General features: G+C 35.4%; 1 protein-coding gene across 1 annotated transcript in view; it reads right to left on the reverse strand.

Moving 5' to 3' along the window:
* The window catches only part of LOC134852808 (frizzled-9-like), a 76,543-nt gene that overhangs the window by 60,074 nt on the left and 2,285 nt on the right, over nucleotides 1-14,184 (reverse strand). The window lies entirely within an intron of this gene.

A 14,184-nucleotide genomic window follows, 5' to 3' on the forward strand; every position in this document is an offset into this window, starting at 1 on the left:
CTGAAGTTGACTATACCCATTCTTTAGATCGCGATCACTAAACCAGATCTGCCCGTCGGTCTTCTCTAAGAATTATAAGGCTTCATTATCAATCAGTTCGTGGATACTGAGCATCTGGTTTTTATTTTAAAAAATCTGATCGTTCACTAGTTTTGAATCGTGGATACTGAGCATCTGGTATTTATTTTAAAAAATCTGATCGGTCACTAGTTTTGAGTTTCATTGAGCCATCTTTATTTCTAGATATAACTATTGGACTTATGAAGCAGTCTCCGTCGCATTTCACCAGTTTTTCAATGTGGCCTTCTTTTTCCATCCTTTTTAGTTACTCGTTTACTCGTTTACTCGTTTGAAAAACTCACTAGGCTGGCCGAAACTAAAAGTATATTCATATTTACAAAATTTTCCCACCCGAATCCTATGCTCAATAATTTATTCGCTTCCATTCCGTTTTGGTCGTAAATCGTCTTCACGCTCAAAACTGATCAGTCGTCGTCGTCGCTTTGACCGTTTTCGTTTCAGGCGTTAATCACTCCACATGTTTCTTGGTTTTCGCTCCAGGAATCTTCCGAAGAGACCTATTTACAATTTTTGGTATTGACAGAGTCATTTACAATATTTACAGATAGTCTTTTGTTCTTCGACGTGCATAATTTTGCAAAATGGCTTTTATTATACAATTTTTACAAATGTAACCTCTGTCAGGACAGACCTTTAGATGTGCATTAGTAAAAGGATTTCCGCATTTCATGCATTTTTTCGATATTCAAGCTTGGTTCTTTTTTGACATGGTTGTTTCCGTTGATTGATTCGAAGCTTGGTTCGTTGGTCGCTTTCGCCATATTCGTTAAATTCTGGTGGTTGAAGTAGCCCTTTTCATCTACTAGGGCCGGGCTCGAAGCTTCCGTTGGGCTGATGGTTGACCACACTAGTTTTTTTTTGGGTCTCGCTATTCTTCATATTGCAAATAAATACGTCTCTAATCCACTCTGCTTCATCAGATTCTCCGAAGTTGCACGTGCTAGCTAGATCCGTCAATGCTCCCCAGAACTGTTCAAAAAATTCTCTTTCTCTTTGTTTTCGACTTAAAAGTTTGTTTCGCTCAAATGCGACGTTTGGGGGTTTATTAAAATCAATACCCTTTTCCCACTCGAGTCGAGATTTTTCACCTAATTTGAAGCAAGATTAGAGCGGTTTGAGCGGTTTTTTTTAGACAATTACGCTCAAAATCTTTCTTCAAAATGAGCGGTTTTAGCGGTTTTTGAACGGTTTATCTAAAAAAACCGCTCAAAAACCGCGCAAGATTTGAACGGTTTTGAGCGGTTTAACTAAAAAAACCGCTCAAAAACCGCGCAAGATTTAATAATAAAAAGTCGACCACAGAGGGATTTGAACCCCCAATCTTCTGATTCGAAGTCAGACGCCTTATCCGTTGTGTCGCGGCGCTGAAAGTAGTGTCGCGCAGCGAAGCCAATATATATTACCCACCACAATGAATACTGAATACTCTGCATTCTAATTCATGCTTTTGAAATTCCTGTGACAGTGATACGTACCTCAGACCACAGGTATCCATAGTACTGTGCATCGTATCCGTCTATATAATCTTGGTCGCACCGTCTCCGCTTCGGTCTGCAAAGACGCGCCGTCTCCACCTCGGTCGCGAAAGTCTTGAAAGTGCACATTTTGGTCGCGCTGACCAAACGGTCGCGCCGTTGTCTTTGGAGTCGCGCGGTTTCAGACTTGGTCGCGAAAGTCGCGCCTTAGTTTTTCGGTCGCGAAAGTATGGACATGAGTCTGGGACCTCGACCCGGGAAGACCGCTCAAAAACCGCTCAAATCTTGCTTGAAAAACCGTTCAAAAATCACCGCAAGAAATGAGCGGTTTTTGAGAGGTTTTTGAGAGGTTTTTTAAGCAAGATTTGAGCGGTTTGAGCGGTGTTTCCAAAAAAACGCCCAAACCGCTCAAATCTTACTGGAAAACCGCTCAAACCGCTCAAATCTTGAGCGGTTTTTGAGTGGGATCTCGACCCGGGCATCAAACATCTCTGATAAAGACTAAACACATCGATTTAGAGATGTAAAAAGGCACTGAAACCATCAAAGACACATTAAAACACATATATGATTTCTTCGAATACAGACCACTTTTATCTTTTTTGTTAATATGAGATTCATCCAAGTTACAACTCTTAATTGAATTTTTAAAAATCAACTATACGAACTGATTACAAAAATAACTGTGTACCTAATCTAGTGAAATTAAACAGAAAAAATGTGATTCGAAAATTTTTGCTTTGCCCCTATCATCAACTTGCATTTACCTAATTATCTCATTATATTGAATTGCAGGTTTGACGTTGAGATTCATTCTCATGATTTCGTTTGTTTGTACATGAAGTCAATTACTACGTACATAACCGAAAATGAGAAGATGTGAAAGAGTATTCAATTACATGTCTTGATTCTGAGAAATTCTTACCTCTAAGAAACTGTGTAAACTGACTAAATTTAATGCAATTTTTAGCAACCATCGATCGTGATAAATCTATTCTAATTGAATCTATCGCTTCACATTTCATCCTCAACAGTGGTGTCCAGACCAACTCAAACCAATTCAACACCAATTCAAACAAGTGGTATTAGTTCATAGTAACTTTTGAAACCTGAGTCTGCCGCAGGACTACTTTTTTTTACTTTGCACAACTTTGTGGAGCAAAGTTTTTCCTGACTAAGCAAAGTTTTTCCTCGCTCATTCAGATGCAAAAATCATTTTTGACAGATACCCATTATCGGTTTTGCGTCAATTCTTAGATGGACAGGCAAAAAGTTCTGATTTGGCACAATTAGTCCTGTATCCTGTTAGCAATTCGATCTCAATCGTATAGGATCAGTAATTCGATATATTATGGTTGAACTGGCGCAAATTTACCGTGAGCAGTTGTACAATCGAGAACTCGTTTTGGACTACTCAAGTTTTTGCCACCCAATATTCTATGCCTGGGATATCAGAGAGGTTGCCGAACTTCGATAATTACTAAACCCTGGTGACTTTTGAACGAACCTAAGACCCAATCAGATTCTCTGCAAATATTCGAAATTTAATAAAAACAGGTAAGTTGAAAGATTTGGTCTGATAGGGGCCTGGAAAACCTACCAATGGAAGACGATTTGTGTGGCAGAAAAATGGAAAATGTGACTTTAGTTCTTCTGCGGACTGCAAATTTCATCAAAATTGCAAGAAAAAGAAGGAAGACAACCCTTTCTAGCGAGATAATGGAGAAAGACTCGAAAAAAGATTTCTGGAACCTGTGCGATTCAATTTTTTTGAAAATGAAACTTCAGACAAATACCAAATGATCAAGCTATGGATCATAACGCAAAAAAGTGTGTACAATTAAAACCCAACAAGTGTCTTTCAGAGTGGACCGTCTACATCACAGGTTGAAACACTTTAACTTGACTTGGCATCGAAACCCATGCAAATGTATCAAAGACATGATTATCATCTTCCAGACAAAACGGATTGTCTATGGGACACTAAGTGAGAAAAACAAAAACGTACACTGCCAATCAACTCTTTTGCTGCAGGCAAATGTTATTCGTCATAATAGTAAACTGAAGCTCGAAACGACAAATTTAAGGATTGGCCGGTTGAAAACTTTCGAAGAAACAAAAGATCGAAAAAAAAAACAAAAAAATTAATCATTTTATGATCCATTGGATTTCTACGGGCGTAAAATAGCAAGCTTTGAACATGTTTCTCATTCCATGACGTAAAGGATCAAGATTTTGAATATACTGATGAAAGTAATTAGTTATTTAAAGATATTGAAAAAGAGATCTGCTTAAAACGAGTTTACCATCTTACTCACTGACCACAGAAGTGGCAAGGACCATGAATGATTTCAAACATGCAATTTGTGGGTTTCTTTCAGAAAAAAAACCTTGTGATGTATGTTCCTGAAAATGTATCGCCAGCTGAGCGCAACTACTGCGAAATTAAATTAGACATACTAGCAGTCATGTTCTTGGTGACACGGTGAAAGCGTTTCGAGCGAAAATCCACCATGCAAACCGATCACAACCCCGTGATTTTTTCTTTACGGGAGACAGAGCGATACCAAGAAAAACATTTAATAGAACAACTGGATCTACTAATGTGCTGATGAGATTCAACTATATATGAGCTGTGTAAGAGGAGATGTTCCGAGCAAATGTTCTAAGCAAAGAGGAGATGTTCCAATCAATTGTTCTAAGCAAAGAAGAACTATTCTAAGGAAATGATCTAAGCAAAGAGAAGATGTTCTAAGCAAAGGTTTTACGCAAAGAGCAGATGTTCTAAGCAAATGTTCTAAGCAAAGAAGAACTATTCTAAGCAAATGATCTAAGCAAAGAGAAGATGTTCTAAGCAAATGTTCTAAGTAAAGAGGAGATGTTCTAAGAAAATGTTCTAAGTAAAAAAAAAGATGTTCTGAAGAAATGTTCTAAGCAAAGAGGAGATGTTCTAAGCAAATGTTCTAAGCAAAGAGAAGATGTTCTAAGCAAAGAGGAGACGTTCTAAGCAAATGCTCTAAGCAAAAAGGAGATGATCTAAGCAAATAATCTTAGCAAAGAGGAGATGTTCTAAGCAAAGATTCTAAGCAAAGAGAGGATATTCTAAGCAAATGTTCTACGCAAAGAGATGATGTTCCAAGCAAATGTTCAAAGCAAAGAGGAAACGTTCTAAGTAAATCTTCTAAACAAAGAGGAGATGTTCAAAGCAATTTTCTAAGCAAAGAGGAAATGTTCTAAGCAAATATTCTAAGCAAAGAGGAAATGTTCTAAACAAATGTTCTAAGCAAAAAGGAGATGTTCTAAGCGAATTTTCTAAGTAAAAAGAGATCTGCTTAGAACGAGTTGTACCATCTTACTCACTGACCACAGAAGTGGCAGTGACCATGGATGATTTCACACCTGCAATTTGTGGGTTTCTTTCAGAAAAAAACCCTTGTGATGTATGTTCCTGAAAATGTATCGCCAGCTGAGCGCAACAACTGCGAATTTAAATTAGACACACTAGCAGTCATGTTCTTGGTGACACTGTGAAAGCGTTTCGAGCGAAAATCCACCATGCAAACCGATCACAACCCCGTGATTTTTTCTTTACGGGAGACAGAGCGATACCAAGAAAAACATTTAATAGAACAACTGGATCTACTAATGTGCTGATGAGATTCAACTATATATGAGCTGTGTAAGAGGAGATGTTCCGAGCAAATGTTCTAAGCAAAGAGGAGATGTTCCAATCAATTGTTCTAAGCAAAGAAGAACTATTCTAAGGAAATGATCTAAGCAAAGAGAAGATGTTCTAAGCAAAGGTTTTACGCAAAGAGCAGATGTTCTAAGCAAATGTTCTAAGCAAAGAAGAACTATTCTAAGCAAATGATCTAAGTAAAGAGAAGATGTTCTAAGCAAATGTTCTAAGTAAAGAGGAGATGTTCTAAGAAAATGTTCTAAGCAAAGAAGAACTATTCTAAGCAAATGATCTAAGCAAAGAGAAGATGTTCTAAGCAAATGTTCTAAGTAAAGAGGAGATGTTCTAAGAAAATGTTCTAAGTAAAAAAAAGATGTTCTGAAGTAATGTTCTAAGCAAAGAGGAGATGTTCTAAGCAAATGTTCTAAGCAAAGAGGAGATGTTCTAAGCAAAGAGGAGACGTTCTAAGCAAATGCTCTAAGCAAAAAGGAGATGATCTAAGCAAATGTTCTTAGCAAAGAGGAGATGTTATAAGCAAAGATTCTAAGCAAAGAGAGGATGTTCTAAGCAAATGTTCTACGCAAAGAGATGATATTCCAAGCAAATGTTCAAAGCAAAGAGGAAACGTTCTAAGTAAATCTTCTAAACAAAGAGGAGATGTTCAAAGCAATTTTTCTAAGCAAAGAGGAAATGTTCTAAGCAAATATTCTAAGCAAAGAGGAAATGTTCTAAACAAATGTTCTAAGCAAAAAGGAGATGTTCTAAGCGAATTTTCTAAGTAAAAAGGAGATGTTCTGAGCAAATTTTCTAAGAAAAGAGGAGATGTTCTAAGCAAATGCTCTATGCAAAGAGAAGATGTTCTAAGCAATTGTTCTAAGCAAAGATGAGATGATCTTAGCAAATATTCTAAGCAAAGAGGAGATGTTCTAAGCAAATGTTCTAAGCAAAGAGGAAATGTTCTAAGCAAATGTTCTAAGCAAAGAGGAAATGATCTAAACAAATGTTCTAAGCAAAAAAGAGATTTTTAAAGCGAATTTTCTAATTAAAAAGGAGATGTTCTAAGCGAATTTTCTAAGTAAAAAGGAGGGAGATGTTCTGAGCAAATGCTCTATGCAAAGAGAAGATGTTCTAAGCAATTGTTCTAAGCAAAGAGGAGATGATCTTAGCAAATATTCTAAGCAAAGAGGAGATGTTCTGAGCAAATGTTCTAAGCAAAGAGGAAATGTTCTAAGTAAATGTTCTAAGCAAAGAGGAAATGTTCTAAACAAATGTTCTAAGCAAAAAGGAGATGTTATGAGCGAATTTTCTAAGTAAAAAGGAGATGTTCTGAGCAAATTTTTTAAGCAAAGAGAAGATGTTCTAAGCAAATTTTCTAAGCAAAGAAGAGTTGTTCTAAGCAAAGAGGAGATATTCAAAGCAAAAGTTCTAATCAAAAAGAAGATGTTTTAAGCGAATTTTCTAAGTAAAAAGGAGATGTTCTGAGCAAATTTTCTAAGAAAAGAGGAGATGCTCTAAGCAAATGCTCTATGCAAAGAGAAGATGTTCTAAGCAATTGTTCTAAGCAAAGAGGAGATGATCTTAGCAAATATTCCAAGCAAAGAGGAGATGTTCTGAGCAAATGTTCTAAGCAAAGAGGAAATGTTCTAAGTAAATGTTCTAAGCAAAGAGGAAATGTTCTAAACAAATGTTCTAAGCAAAAAGGAAATGTTCTGAGCGAATTTTCTAAGTAAAAAGGAGATGTTCTGAGCAAATTTTCTAAGCAAAGAGAAGATGTTCTAAGCAAATTTTCTAAGCAAAGAAGAGTTGTTCTAAGCAAAGAGGAGATATTCAAAGCAAACGTTCTAATCAAAAAGGAGATGTTCTAAGCGAATTTTCTAAGTAAAAAGAGATCTGCTTAGAACGAGTTGTACCATCTTACTCACTGACCACAGAAGTGGCAGTGACCATGGATGATTTCACACCTGCAATTTGTGGGTTTCTTTCAGAAAAAAACCCTTGTGATGTATGTTCCTGAAAATGTATCGCCAGCTGAGCGCAACAACTGCGAATTTAAATTAGACACACTAGCAGTCATGTTCTTGGTGACACTGTGAAAGCGTTTCGAGCGAAAATCCACCATGCAAACCGATCACAACCCCGTGATTTTTTCTTTACGGGAGACAGAGCGATACCAAGAAAAACATTTAATAGAACAACTGGATCTACTAATGTGCTGATGAGATTCAACTATATATGAGCTGTGTAAGAGGAGATGTTCCGAGCAAATGTTCTAAGCAAAGAGGAGATGTTCCAATCAATTGTTCTAAGCAAAGAAGAACTATTCTAAGGAAATGATCTAAGCAAAGAGAAGATGTTCTAAGCAAAGGTTTTACGCAAAGAGCAGATGTTCTAAGCAAATGTTCTAAGCAAAGAAGAACTATTCTAAGCAAATGATCTAAGTAAAGAGAAGATGTTCTAAGCAAATGTTCTAAGTAAAGAGGAGATGTTCTAAGAAAATGTTCTAAGCAAAGAAGAACTATTCTAAGCAAATGATCTAAGCAAAGAGAAGATGTTCTAAGCAAATGTTCTAAGTAAAGAGGAGATGTTCTAAGAAAATGTTCTAAGTAAAAAAAAGATGTTCTGAAGTAATGTTCTAAGCAAAGAGGAGATGTTCTAAGCAAATGTTCTAAGCAAAGAGGAGATGTTCTAAGCAAAGAGGAGACGTTCTAAGCAAATGCTCTAAGCAAAAAGGAGATGATCTAAGCAAATGTTCTTAGCAAAGAGGAGATGTTATAAGCAAAGATTCTAAGCAAAGAGAGGATGTTCTAAGCAAATGTTCTACGCAAAGAGATGATATTCCAAGCAAATGTTCAAAGCAAAGAGGAAACGTTCTAAGTAAATCTTCTAAACAAAGAGGAGATGTTCAAAGCAATTTTTCTAAGCAAAGAGGAAATGTTCTAAGCAAATATTCTAAGCAAAGAGGAAATGTTCTAAACAAATGTTCTAAGCAAAAAGGAGATGTTCTAAGCGAATTTTCTAAGTAAAAAGGAGATGTTCTGAGCAAATTTTCTAAGAAAAGAGGAGATGTTCTAAGCAAATGCTCTATGCAAAGAGAAGATGTTCTAAGCAATTGTTCTAAGCAAAGATGAGATGATCTTAGCAAATATTCTAAGCAAAGAGGAGATGTTCTAAGCAAATGTTCTAAGCAAAGAGGAAATGTTCTAAGCAAATGTTCTAAGCAAAGAGGAAATGATCTAAACAAATGTTCTAAGCAAAAAAGAGATTTTTAAAGCGAATTTTCTAATTAAAAAGGAGATGTTCTAAGCGAATTTTCTAAGTAAAAAGGAGGGAGATGTTCTGAGCAAATGCTCTATGCAAAGAGAAGATGCTCTAAGCAATTGTTCTAAGCAAAGAGGAGATGATCTTAGCAAATATTCTAAGCAAAGAGGAGATGTTCTGAGCAAATGTTCTGAGCAAAGAGGAAATGTTCTAAGTAAATGTTCTAAGCAAAGAGGAAATGTTCTAAACAAATGTTCTAAGCAAAAAGGAGATGTTATGAGCGAATTTTCTAAGTAAAAAGGAGATGTTCTGAGCAAATTTTTTAAGCAAAGAGAAGATGTTCTAAGCAAATTTTCTAAGCAAAGAAGAGTTGTTCTAAGCAAAGAGGAGATATTCAAAGCAAAAGTTCTAATCAAAAAGAAGATGTTTTAAGCGAATTTTCTAAGTAAAAAGGAGATGTTCTGAGCAAATTTTCTAAGAAAAGAGGAGATGCTCTAAGCAAATGCTCTATGCAAAGAGAAGATGTTCTAAGCAATTGTTCTAAGCAAAGAGGAGATGATCTTAGCAAATATTCCAAGCAAAGAGGAGATGTTCTGAGCAAATGTTCTAAGCAAAGAGGAAATGTTCTAAGTAAATGTTCTAAGCAAAGAGGAAATGTTCTAAACAAATGTTCTAAGCAAAAAGGAGATGTTCTGAGCGAATTTTCTAAGTAAAAAGGAGATGTTCTGAGCAAATTTTCTAAGCAAAGAGAAGATGTTCTAAGCAAATTTTCTAAGCAAAGAAGAGTTGTTCTAAGCAAAGAGGAGATATTCAAAGCAAACGTTCTAATCAAAAAGGAGATGTTCTAAGCGAATTTTCTAAGTAAAAAGAGATCTGCTTAGAACGAGTTGTACCATCTTACTCACTGACCACAGAAGTGGCAGTGACCATGGATGATTTCACACCTGCAATTTGTGGGTTTCTTTCAGAAAAAAACCCTTGTGATGTATGTTCCTGAAAATGTATCGCCAGCTGAGCGCAACAACTGCGAATTTAAATTAGACACACTAGCAGTCATGTTCTTGGTGACACTGTGAAAGCGTTTCGAGCGAAAATCCACCATGCAAACCGATCACAACCCCGTGATTTTTTCTTTACGGGAGACAGAGCGATACCAAGAAAAACATTTAATAGAACAACTGGATCTACTAATGTGCTGATGAGATTCAACTATATATGAGCTGTGTAAGAGGAGATGTTCCGAGCAAATGTTCTAAGCAAAGAGGAGATGTTCCAATCAATTGTTCTAAGCAAAGAAGAACTATTCTAAGGAAATGATCTAAGCAAAGAGAAGATGTTCTAAGCAAAGGTTTTACGCAAAGAGCAGATGTTCTAAGCAAATGTTCTAAGCAAAGAAGAACTATTCTAAGCAAATGATCTAAGTAAAGAGAAGATGTTCTAAGCAAATGTTCTAAGTAAAGAGGAGATGTTCTAAGAAAATGTTCTAAGCAAAGAAGAACTATTCTAAGCAAATGATCTAAGCAAAGAGAAGATGTTCTAAGCAAATGTTCTAAGTAAAGAGGAGATGTTCTAAGAAAATGTTCTAAGTAAAAAAAAGATGTTCTGAAGTAATGTTCTAAGCAAAGAGGAGATGTTCTAAGCAAATGTTCTAAGCAAAGAGGAGATGTTCTAAGCAAAGAGGAGACGTTCTAAGCAAATGCTCTAAGCAAAAAGGAGATGATCTAAGCAAATGTTCTTAGCAAAGAGGAGATGTTATAAGCAAAGATTCTAAGCAAAGAGAGGATGTTCTAAGCAAATGTTCTACGCAAAGAGATGATATTCCAAGCAAATGTTCAAAGCAAAGAGGAAACGTTCTAAGTAAATCTTCTAAACAAAGAGGAGATGTTCAAAGCAAATTTTCTAAGAAAAGAGGAGATGTTCTAAGCAAATGCTCTATGCAAAGAGAAGATGTTCTAAGCAATTGTTCTAAGCAAAGATGAGATGATCTTAGCAAATATTCTAAGCAAAGAGGAGATGTTCTAAGCAAATGTTCTAAGCAAAGAGGAAATGTTCTAAGCAAATGTTCTAAGCAAAGAGGAAATGATCTAAACAAATGTTCTAAGCAAAAAAGAGATTTTTTAAGCGAATTTTCTAATTAAAAAGGAGATGTTCTAAGCGAATTTTCTAAGTAAAAAGGAGGGAGATGTTCTGAGCAAATGCTCTATGCAAAGAGAAGATGTTCTAAGCAATTGTTCTAAGCAAAGAGGAGATGATCTTAGCAAATATTCTAAGCAAAGAAGAGATGTTCTGAGCAAATGTTCTAAGCAAAGAGGAAATGTTCTAAGTAAATGTTCTAAGCAAAGAGGAAATGTTCTAAACAATTGTTCTAAGCAAAAAGGAGATGTTCTGAGCGAATTTTCTAAGTAAAAAGGAGATGTTCTGAGCAAATTTTCTAAGAAAAGAGGAGATGCTCTAAGCAAATGCTCTATGCAAAGAGAAGATGTTCTAAGCAATTGTTCTAAGCAAAGAGGAGATGATCTTAGCAAATATTCCAAGCAAAGAGGAGATGTTCTGAGCAAATGTTCTAAGCAAAGAGGAAATGTTCTAAGTAAATGTTCTAAGCAAAGAGGAAATGTTCTAAACAAATGTTCTAAGCAAAAAGGAGATGTTCTGAGCGAATTTTCTAAGTAAAAAGGAGATGTTCTGAGCAAATTTTCTAAGCAAAGAAAAGATGTTCTAAGCAAATTTTCTAAGCAAAGAAGAGTTGTTCTAAGCAAAGAGGAGATATTCAAAGCAAACGTTCTAATCAAAAAGGAGATGTTCTAAGCGAATTTTCTAAGTAAAAAGGAGATGTTCTGAGCAAATTTTCTAAGAAAAGAGGAGATGCTCTAAGCAAATGCTCTATGCAAAGAGAAGATGTTCTAAGCAATTGTTCTAAGCAAAGAGGAGATGATCTTAGCAAATATTCTAAGCAAAGAGGAGATGTTCTGAGCAAATGTTCTAAGTAAAAAGGAGATGTTCTGAGCAAATTTTCTAAGAAAAGAGGAGATGCTCTAAGCAAATGCTCTATGCAAAGAGAAGATGTTCTAAGCAATTGTTCTAAGCAAAGAGGAGATGATCTTAGCAAATATTCTAAGCAAAGAGGAGATGCTCTAAGCAAATGCTCTATGCAAAGAGAAGATGTTCTAAGCAATTGTTCTAAGCAAAGAGGAGATGATCTTAGCAAATAATCTAAGCAAAAAGGAGATGTTCTGAGCGAATTTTCTAAGTATAAAGGAGATGTTCTGAGCAAATTTTCTAAGAAAAGAGGAGATGTTCTAAGCAAATGCTCTATGCAAAGAGAAGATGTCGTGAGCAATTGTTCTAAGCAAAGAGGAGATGATCTTTGCAAATATTCTAAGCAAAGAGAAGATGTTCTAAGCAAATTTTCTAAGCAAAGAAGAGTTGTTCTAAGCAAAGAGGAGATATTCAAAGCAAACGTTCTAATCAAAAAGAAGATGTTTTAAGCAAATGTACTAAGCAAAGAGGAGATGTTCTAAGCAATTGTTTTGAGCAAAGAAGAAACGTTCTAAGCAAATATTCTAAGCAAAGAGGAGATGTTCTAAGCAAATGTTCTAAGCAAAGAGCAGATGTTCTAAGCAAATGTTCTAAGCAAAGAGGAGATGTTCTAAGCAAAGAGGAGATGTTCTAAGCAAATGTTCTAAGCAAAAAGAAGATGTTTTAAGCAAATGTACTAAGCAAAGAGGAGATGTTCTAAGCAATTGTTTTGAGCAAAGAGGAAACGTTCTAAGCAAATGTTTGAAGCAAAGAGGAGATGCTCTAATTAGACTGCAGTTCGAAGAAAAAATTGTTTTCATTCAAAACATAATCTTGTTTGGGACTGGAAAAAAAACAAATCACGACTTTTTGTACAACTATCGAGACTGAATCCCTTTAGGGCGAATTTTATCTTCGTTGATCTCAAAAACAATAGAAAATATTAGAACACAGTAATATTCAGGTAGTCCCGTAAAAACTCTCAAGTGGCCTGAATTAGGAGTAAGGAAGCAAACCAATAGGAATTTCCGAGCTCTCCAAAAGCACTAAAAAAACTCAGTTTTGACCAAAATTTCTGCGCCGCAGGCAAAATAAGAAAAAACAGGCCGAAAAACAGGCCAAGTTTTTAGGCAGTTTTTGAAAAATTTTTACCAAAAAATTGTTTTTTTTTTCGGCCGGCGCTCCCCCCTCAAAATTATTAAAATTTTGATTACAGAAACCAGATACGAAAGTTGTTCTTATTGAAAAGGAACGATGTGTTGACTTGAAAATTTATCCTTGTTAAAGTTCTTGGTTAAAACTAAGAGAAAGCAAAAAACGAACTTCACTGATCTAATGAGGCCGACACAAATACGATTTGAATATATGATAATTGCTGTTCGACGACATCAGTTTAGCGTTAACCAACTCTCGACTTAGGTCAGTATTGATTGAGGTAGAAATTGCAGAACTGAGGTAGAAATTCGTGAAACTGCAGAAGGATCTGAGGTAGTTGTATTTGCTGATGATACTACTATATGCAAGGCAGAAAAAAATCATTGCGATAACTTTGATAGCTCGTTAAATAAAATGGATAGATGGTTCGAAACGAATGGTCTTGGTGCAAATCTTGGTAAGAATCACATTAAAAAATTTGGTTGTAATTTTTCAAAAGATTACTTTGCTTTTGGTACTTCAGTTCAAATTAATAATGTGTGTAAAAATTTACGCTTTCTTCTTGATAATAAACTTACTTTCAAATTTCAAAATGAACATATATGCAAACAATTATCTAAATTTTGTGGCATTGTCTGGAAATTTAGGTACCTTTTTTCTAAACAGCAGATGCCTAGCTTTTACAAAGCATATGTAATTCCTACAATCACCTAACTTATGGATTTTTAATTTACGGAAATACATTCCAATCTCACCTTGCCGGGATAAAGAAATTACAAATTACAAAAAAGAAGCTTGAGAGCAACTAATTTTAAATGTAGATCTGAATCAATCAAGGAAATTATGGACGAAAACAAATTGCTTACTGCTTTTGATTTATACTTTTTTGAGATGTTTAACTACTTGTTTATGGAATTTCGATCGGACAAAAAAGTGGTTTTATTTCTGAGATTTACTCCAAAAAAGTATATTAAGTACCAGGAGCAAAACGCGAAAAGCGTAATTAAAGTGATGAAACTTTCTACTACCGCTAAACAGAACTCGCTTACAGTTAGAATTGTGCAGGCTTTTAACTATTTAAAACAAACTGACTTGATACCTGTTAACATACATGAAATGTCACAAGTTAGCTGTTTGAGCTTCTATAGACATTTTTTTCAAATTTACCTAAAGAACAATTAGAACCTCTAAAAACTGTTTTTTAACTTCAGCCCTTGAATTAATTTGTTTGCTGAATTGATGCTGGCTGTCTTCTCTTTGCTGTTCAAGATATTCTACTCGATGAGCAGTACTTCTTGTTGGGATCTCCCTTCAGGCATAATATACTGCTTTTGGCGTTGTATATGTAGCTGGTAAAGTAGTTCAAACTGAAAATCCAAAACTGTAAAATTGTATTTTAACTGTGATGCTGACAAGTGGTGGTGCTAGGGTTTTCTCGAGGGGGGATTTTCAATATTTTTTTGAATTTAATTTTGTCGACCTTTTATGATTTCGATCAAAGTGATTTTTTGCCTCTAAATC

The sequence above is a fragment of the Symsagittifera roscoffensis genome, chromosome 8, assembly GCF_963678635.1.
Source record: "Symsagittifera roscoffensis chromosome 8, txSymRosc1.1, whole genome shotgun sequence".
Lineage (NCBI taxonomy): Eukaryota > Metazoa > Xenacoelomorpha > Acoela > Convolutidae > Symsagittifera > Symsagittifera roscoffensis.